This window comes from Scylla paramamosain, unplaced genomic scaffold (genome assembly GCF_035594125.1).
Source record: "Scylla paramamosain isolate STU-SP2022 unplaced genomic scaffold, ASM3559412v1 Contig3, whole genome shotgun sequence".
NCBI lineage: Eukaryota > Metazoa > Arthropoda > Malacostraca > Decapoda > Portunidae > Scylla > Scylla paramamosain.
The window spans coordinates 1775001-1782500 of NW_026973668.1; the positions used below are offsets into that span (position 1 = coordinate 1775001).

General features: G+C 41.5%; 1 long non-coding RNA gene across 1 annotated transcript; it reads right to left on the reverse strand.

Annotated features, from left to right (window-relative positions):
• Positions 1 to 1357: 1357 nt before the first annotated feature.
• Positions 1358 to 6035, reverse strand: LOC135096283 (uncharacterized). The gene is made up of 8 exons (XR_010264661.1): positions 5671 to 6035; positions 5380 to 5456; positions 4948 to 5177; positions 4332 to 4411; positions 3838 to 3993; positions 3158 to 3270; positions 2183 to 2337; positions 1358 to 1930 (listed from the first exon to the last, which is right to left on the reverse strand). It is a non-coding gene; the product is annotated as an uncharacterized LOC135096283 (long non-coding RNA).
• Positions 6036 to 7500: the final 1465 nt, after the last annotated feature.

Sequence of the window (7500 nt, forward strand, 5' to 3'; positions counted from 1 at the left end):
AGAGAGAGAGAGAGAGAGAGAGAGAGAGAGAGAGAGAGAGAGAGAGAGAGTATTCAGCCTCCTCCTCCTCCTCCTCTTCCTCCTTCTCCTATAACTACTACTATTACCACTACTACTACTATTATTACTACTATGAGAGAGAGAGAGAGAGAGAGAGAGAGAGAGAGAGAGAGAGAGAGAGAGAGAGAGAGAGAGAGAGAGAGAGTATTCAGCCTCCTCCTCCTCCTCTTCCTCCTTCTCCTCCTCCTACTACTACTACTACTACTATTATTACTACTATGAGAGAGAGAGAGAGAGAGAGAGAGAGAGAGAGAGAGAGAGAGAGAGAGAGAGAGAGAGAGAGAGAGAGAGAGTATTCAGCCTCCTCCTCCTCCTTCTCCTCCTCCTACTACTACTACTACTACTATTACTACTATGAGAGAGAGAGAGAGAGAGAGAGAGAGAGAGAGAGAGAGAGAGAGAGAGAGAGAGCTAGCTTACTTTTCTAACTGTTCCATGTGATCCTTTGCCAACTGTTGACAAAACTTTAAAATCTTGTAATCTAGGACCCATTTTTTCTTCTTCCTCTTCTTCTTCTTCTTCCTCTTCTTCTTCTTCTTCTTCTTCTTCTTCTTCTTTATTTTTTTGTTTGTGTTCTTTTCATGTTTTCCTTCTTCTCTTCTTTCTTTTCCTTCTCTTCTTCTTTATTTCGTTTTATTTTGGTTCTCTTCGTTATATTTTCGTCCTCTTCTTCTTTATTTATTTATTTTTTTGTTATCTTCGTCTTCCTCTTCTTATTCTTGTTTTTCCTTCCCTCTTCCTCTTCTTCCTTCCTTCTTCTCCCTCTTCCTCTTTCTCCTTATCTTCTAATTTCCTCCCTTCCTTAATTCTGTAAAAATATGAAGAGATAAATACATACATACATACATTGTCAGGAGGGACTCAAGTTCTTCACGAGTGCTGTCACCCTCACAATAAACTACATTTCTCTCAATTATCCCGCTATTTTGTGCCTCCTTTCCTCTCTCACCTTATTAATTAACTCTTACCTGTGTCACCTGTCCATTTGCACCTCTCTGGAGTCGCTAACCAAGGAAATATTACGCCAAATACGAGAGGATGTAAAGCTGTTTGAAATTTAAATGGCTGTCGCCTGATCTTAATCTTGATCTTGTTGACGGAGGGTCTTGATCCTGATCTTGACTTGAGTTTTGGTAGTTTTCCTTAATTTTCGCCTTTTTTCACGGGGATTAAGAATGAAAATGGGTACAAACAGTAATTATTTTATATTTTATAATTTTTTGCTCTCTCTCTCTCTCTCTCTCTCTCTCTCTCTCTCTCTCTCTCTCTCGTGCCGGAATCATAAAAACTAGAAGTGTTGAAAAAAAGCTAATTTTAATGCACAATACAAATATTTACACAACTTGACACCATTAAGTTAACCACACACACACACACACACACACACATACACACTCTTGCATTAGGGAGGTGGACAGAATAGTGGTGAAAGACTGAGAATACTGGTTAACTCTTGCATTAGGGAGGTGGACAGAATAGTGGTGAAAGACTGAGAATACTGGTTAACTCTTGCATTAGGGGAGGTGGACAGAATAGTGGTGAAAGACTGAGAATACTGGTTAACTCTTGCATTAGGGAGGTGGACAGAATAGTGGTGAAAGACTGAGAATACTGGTTAACTCTTGCATTACGAAGGTGGACAGCATAGAGGTGAAAAATTTATACCACACACGCCTTGCCCACGCCTTGCCCGCACTTTACACCCCCACATTGGCAAGGGCGTGGTATTGTTTATCAAGTCGCTGCTTCACAAACTGATAAAACTCATATTCTACTTCAAACACCTTCTTCAGCGCCTCCTTCGCCGCCTCCTCCACGTTAGGTCTGTAGAAATTTTCATTCCTTAAGGTCTTGTTACGATGGATGTGCCCTGTTGGAAGGAGAGAGAGAGGGAGAGGGAGTGAGTGAGGAGGTGGTGGGGGGCTGGGGGACGGGGCTGGTGGTGGTGGTGGTGGTGGTGGTGTAGCTTTTTTTATTGGTGTGTGAGTGAGTGTGTGTGTGTGGTAATAGTAGTAGCAGTAGTAGTAGCAGTAGTAGTTATTGTTGTAGTTCTCTCTCTCTCTCTCTCTCTCTCTCTCTCTCTCTCTCTCTCTCTCTCTCTCTCTCTCTCTCTCTCTCTCACCATAATAAAGCTGTTTTGCTCCACTGAAGAATCTTGGTACATAATTTTCAAGGACTTCCAGGGTCTTGCTCCACTCCTCCAGCACCCCCACCACAGCCCAGCCCCTCTCCACGCCCTCCTTCGCCGCCGCCAGCCCCTCTCTGTCACCGAAGACTCTGTAGGGGGTGGTAAGGGGTTAGAGAGAGTATCTTGTCCTATTTAACCTAGTGTAATTTTGTTTAGTCTAATTTAATCTTATTCTAGCTAATCTGTTTTTTTATTTATTTTTTTTTCATGTTTTGTTTAATGTTCCTTCAATCTCCTGACGTTAAAGTTTATCTTCCTAATGTAATCTATGTAATTCTGACTAATGTAACCTTGTTCTTGTCGCATGTAACCTGACCTAACTAATCCTACCTTAACCTGACCTGATCTAACTAATCCTAGCTTAACCTAACCTAACTAATCCTAGCTTAACCTAACCTGACCTAACCTGACCTAACTAATCCTAGCTTAACCTAACCTAACCAAACTAATCCTAACTAAACCTAACCTAACCTAACCTAACTTAACCTAACCTAACCTAACCTAACTTAACCTAACCTAACCTAACCTAGCTTAACCTAACCTAACCTAACCTAGCTTAACCTAACCTAACCTAACCTAACTTAACCTAACCTAACCTAACCAAACCTAGCTTAACCTAACCTAACCTAACCAAACCTAACCTACCTAACCTAACCTAACCTAGCTTAACCTAACTTAACTTAACCTAACCTAACCTAACCTAACCTAACCTAGCTTAACCTAACCTAACCTAACCTAACCTAACCTAACTTAACCTAACCTAACCTAACCTAACCTAACCTAACTTAACCTAACGCATTTTGAAAGTCAATTTAAAAGACAATTTAGAAACAGCTTAACGTCTGAAAAGGATGCAAAGGATAACACACACACACACACACACACACACACACACACACACACACTCACGGGCAGTAATCGTGGTGGCCGCAAAAGAACTCAGTGGTGTGCCCCAGGGTCTTGCTGCCCGCTACATACTTGCATTCTATGTCTCGTGGATTCGCCAAGCACGTTTCAAGGTCCTGGGGATACGAGACTAAAATAAATAAAAAAAAAACTATATAAATCAATCTCTCTCTCTCTCTCTCTCTCTCTCTCTCTCTCTCTCTCTCTCTCTCTCTCTCTCTCTCTCTCTCTCCGGTGACAGATTAACAATATTTCTACATTGCAAAGGCTGTAGTTGAAGTGCCGCGGGTTTTTAAGGGTGTTTTTAGGGTTGTGGTGACAGATTAACAATATTTCTACATTGCAAAGGCTGTAGTTGAAGTGCCGCGGGTTTTTAAGGGTGTTTTTAGGGTTGTGGTGACAGATTAACAACATTTCTACATTGCAAAGGCTGTAGTTGAAGTGACGCGGGTTTTTAACGGTGTTTTTAGGGTTGTGGTGACAGATTAACAACATTTCTACATTGCAAAGGCTGTAGTTGAAGTGCCGCGGGTTTTTAAGGGTGTTTTTAAGGTTTGAGAGAGAGAGAGAGAGAGAGAGAGAGAGAGAGAGAGAGAGAGAGAGAGAGAGAGCAAAGCGTTTATGAAGACAGGACTCTCTCTCTCTCTCTCTCTCTCTCTCTCTCTCTCTCTCTCTCTATGTACCTTCTTCAGATAGTTCCTGGAGGGCAGACGGGCGCCGGGGTACAGCTGCTGCCTCTCCACCAAGACAAACGGCGCGCGAGCGTGGTAGAAGCGACTGATGGCTCTCTCAACTGGGTCTCGTACCACTGACACACGTACCGGGGGGTGTGGCCGTACCTGAGGGAGGGTACGATGTTGTGGGCGCATCTTGGGTGTTTAAATGGTGTTTTTTTGGGATTAAAGTGTGTTTTTGCTTGTTTTTATTGTTTTTTTTTATTTTTTTGTGTTTTAGATTAGTTTGGGTGTTTTTTGGGTGTTTAAAGGATGTTTTATGGGGATTAAATTGGTTTTTGTGTGTGTGTGTTTGTTTCTGATTAGTTTGGGTTGTTTACGGTGTCTCGTGAATGAAATTTGTGTTTTTATGAGAGTTAAATTGATGATCAGCAACGAAAACGGAACAATGGTATTAAAAGGATTAGTAATTCACACAAACACACACACACACTCACACACACCTGGTGAAGTTAATTAAAGCGAAGGATTCCATATATGCTGCAGGTGTGGGCGTCATAGAGAGGTTCTTCACAATTTCTTCCTGCAGTGGTGGTGGTGGTGGTGGTGGTGGTGGTGAGGAAATTTGTTATTATTATCATTATTATTATTATTATTATTACTATTATTATTATTCATTTATCCTCTCTTCATTATGTTCTTCCTCTTATTCTGCACAACTAAACAATATAAAAAAGAAATAAAATGATAAAATAAAATAAATAAAATAAATAATAATAACGATAATAACGATAAAAATAAAAAAATAGAAAACTCAAAGAAAATGGACAAATTTAAAGGCAAACTCCACAAAACCAGAAAACGGCACCAGAGAAAACGGAATAAATTTTAGGACCAACTCTACCAAAAAATCACCTGTATTTCTGGATCCAGTATAAATAGATAATAATAACAATAATAACGATAACAAAATAAATAAAGCAAAAAAAAAAATAAATAAAAAAATAATAATAGAAAACCTAAAGAAAATGGACAAATTTAAAGGCAAACTCCACAAAACCAGAAAACGGCACCAAAGAAAACGGAAAAATTTTAAGGCAAACTCTACCAAAATCTCACCTGTATTTTTGGATCTGGTATATGCACAAATTCTGCCCTTCTTCTCTGTCTAGGCGTGAAGCTGAAGCCTCTGTGGGGTGCAAGGAGCCTCAGGAGGTGCATGAGAGTGGTGGAGGCGCTGCGCAGGATCGGGGTCACCAGCAGGAGGTCAGGGCGCGCGAGAGAGGTCAGATTAAGAGGGGGCGGGACTTGACTCGTAGTGGTGGTGGTGGTGGTGGTGGTAAGGGGGTCTGTTTGGAGAGAGAGAGAGAGAGAGAGAGAGAGAGAGAGAGAGAGAGAGAGAGAGAGAGAGAGAGAGAGAGAGAGAGAGAGAGAGAGAGAGAGAGAAATTTAAATCCTAAAAGCAATATTTACTATTACTACTACTACTACTACTACTACTACTACTACTACTGGCAACGTAACCCCTAACCTGACCTGACCTGACCTTACCTGAGGGCGTGAGGACGAGGTGCAGGTAGAGGAACAAGGTCACGGGCACACACACCCATGATATAAGGTCACTCAGTCTGGAACGCACGCACGCACGCACGCACAATTAAAAGATAAATAAAGAAATAAAGAAATTAAAGAAGGAAGGAAAAAGAAACGAAGAGAGAGAGAGAGAGAGAGAGAGAGAGAGAGAGAGAGAGAGAGAGAGAGAGAGAGAGAGAGAGAGAGAGAGAGAGAGAGAGAAACTATTATCAAACAAATATAAAACAAACAAACAAACAAATTATTTACCTATGCGATCTTGGTTTCATATTGAGAGAGAGAGAGAGAGAGAGAGAGAGAGAGAGAGAGAGAGAGAGAGAGAGAGAGAGAGAGAGAGAGAGAGAGAGAGAGAGAGAGAGAGAGAGAGAGAGAGAGAGAGAGAGAGAGAGAGAGAGAGAGGGGGCGGAATTAGAAAGGAAAGAAGGAAAACACACACACACACACACACACACACACACTCACACGCACACGCACTATTTCTCACACGTAGCGAGGCGGCACTTGATGTATGTGCGTGTGTGCGTGTGTATGTGCGTGTGTGTGTGATAACTATTGCACTGAAGGCCACAGAGCAGCGACACATACACCCTCCCCCTGCCACGTCTACCGGGTAACTGAGCCGGTGTGACCCATAGTCTTGACTTGGGCCAAAGTACTCTCTCCTCCTCTGCTGCAGACTTGTTGCCCCAATGACTGATAGCGTACGATACTCTTGACAAAAAGTATGACAGTCAAGTAAAATGAGAAGTAAATAAATAAATAAATAATAGATAAATAAGCAAATAAATAAACAAATAAAGGGTGCATTTGCAAAGGTACACCATCAGACCTCTTGCCACATCTGAGAGCGTACGATAATTGGAATACAAAATGTACGGTAATTATGTTGATATCTCCTCCCCTCCCCCGTTCCCCTCACCCATCATCTCTCTTGTTCTTGAAAATCTCAATAACTTTCGCTGCAGCCTGTTAAACTATCCCTGGGACCTTGAAAACCCCAATAACTTCCACTGCAGCCTGTTAAACTATCCCTGGAACCTTGAAAACCCCAATAACTTCCACTGCAGCCTGTTAAACTATCCCTGGAACCTTGAAAACCCCAATAACTTCCACTGCAGCCTGTTAAACTATCCCTGGAACCTTGAAAACCCCAATAACTTCCACTGCAGCCTGTTAAACTATCCCTGGAACCTTGAAAACCCCAATAACTTCCACTGCAGCCTGTTAAACTATCCCTGGAGCCTTGAAAACCCCAATACCTTCCACTGCAGCCTGTTAAACTATCCCTGGAGCCTTGAAAACCCCAATAACTCTTGTATAATTTCAAAAATAAATCGTAAAAAGATACTAGAGCCCTTTCTTAATAGTTGTAGTAACACCCAAAGGCACTTACAACTCGAGTGAAGCATCTGTAAGTAAGAAAATTATAAAAGTAAGAAGCTTGGGTCATTGTGCTTAAATGTAGGTCAAGTAACGGAGGCGACTTGTACTGCCCTGCCAGACGCCGCCTCCTTCTTGCCCTTGAAAATTAAATGATTTGTCGCTACCCTTCACCGCTCTCTCTCTCTCTCTCTCTCTGTCTGGTATGCAAGGGTACCGTAAAAGAGAGAGAGAGAGAGAGAGAGAGAGAGAGAAAGAGAGAAAGACGAAGAAAAAGAATTACATCAACAATAACAACAACACACAAAAACAAAAACAAGAAAAAAACCGCCAAAAGAGAGAAAGAAAACGATGAAGAAAAGAAAAATAGAAAACGGAAAATCTCTCACTCTCTCTCTCTCTCTCTCTCTGTCTGGTATGCAAGGGTACCGTAAAGAGAGAGAGAGAGAGAGAGAGAGAGAGAAGACGAAGAAAAAGAATTACATCAACAATAACAACAACACACAAAAACAAAAACAAGAAAAAAACCGCCAAAAGAGAGAAAGAAAACGATGAAGAAAAGAAAATTAAATAGAAAACGGAAAATCTCTCTCTCTCTCTCTCTCTCTCTCTCTCTCTCTCTCTCTCTGCGGTAATTACTTGCCACTAATATTTTTCCCTTTTCCTCACCACAGACGGCCTTGAGGCGAGAGGGAAAAC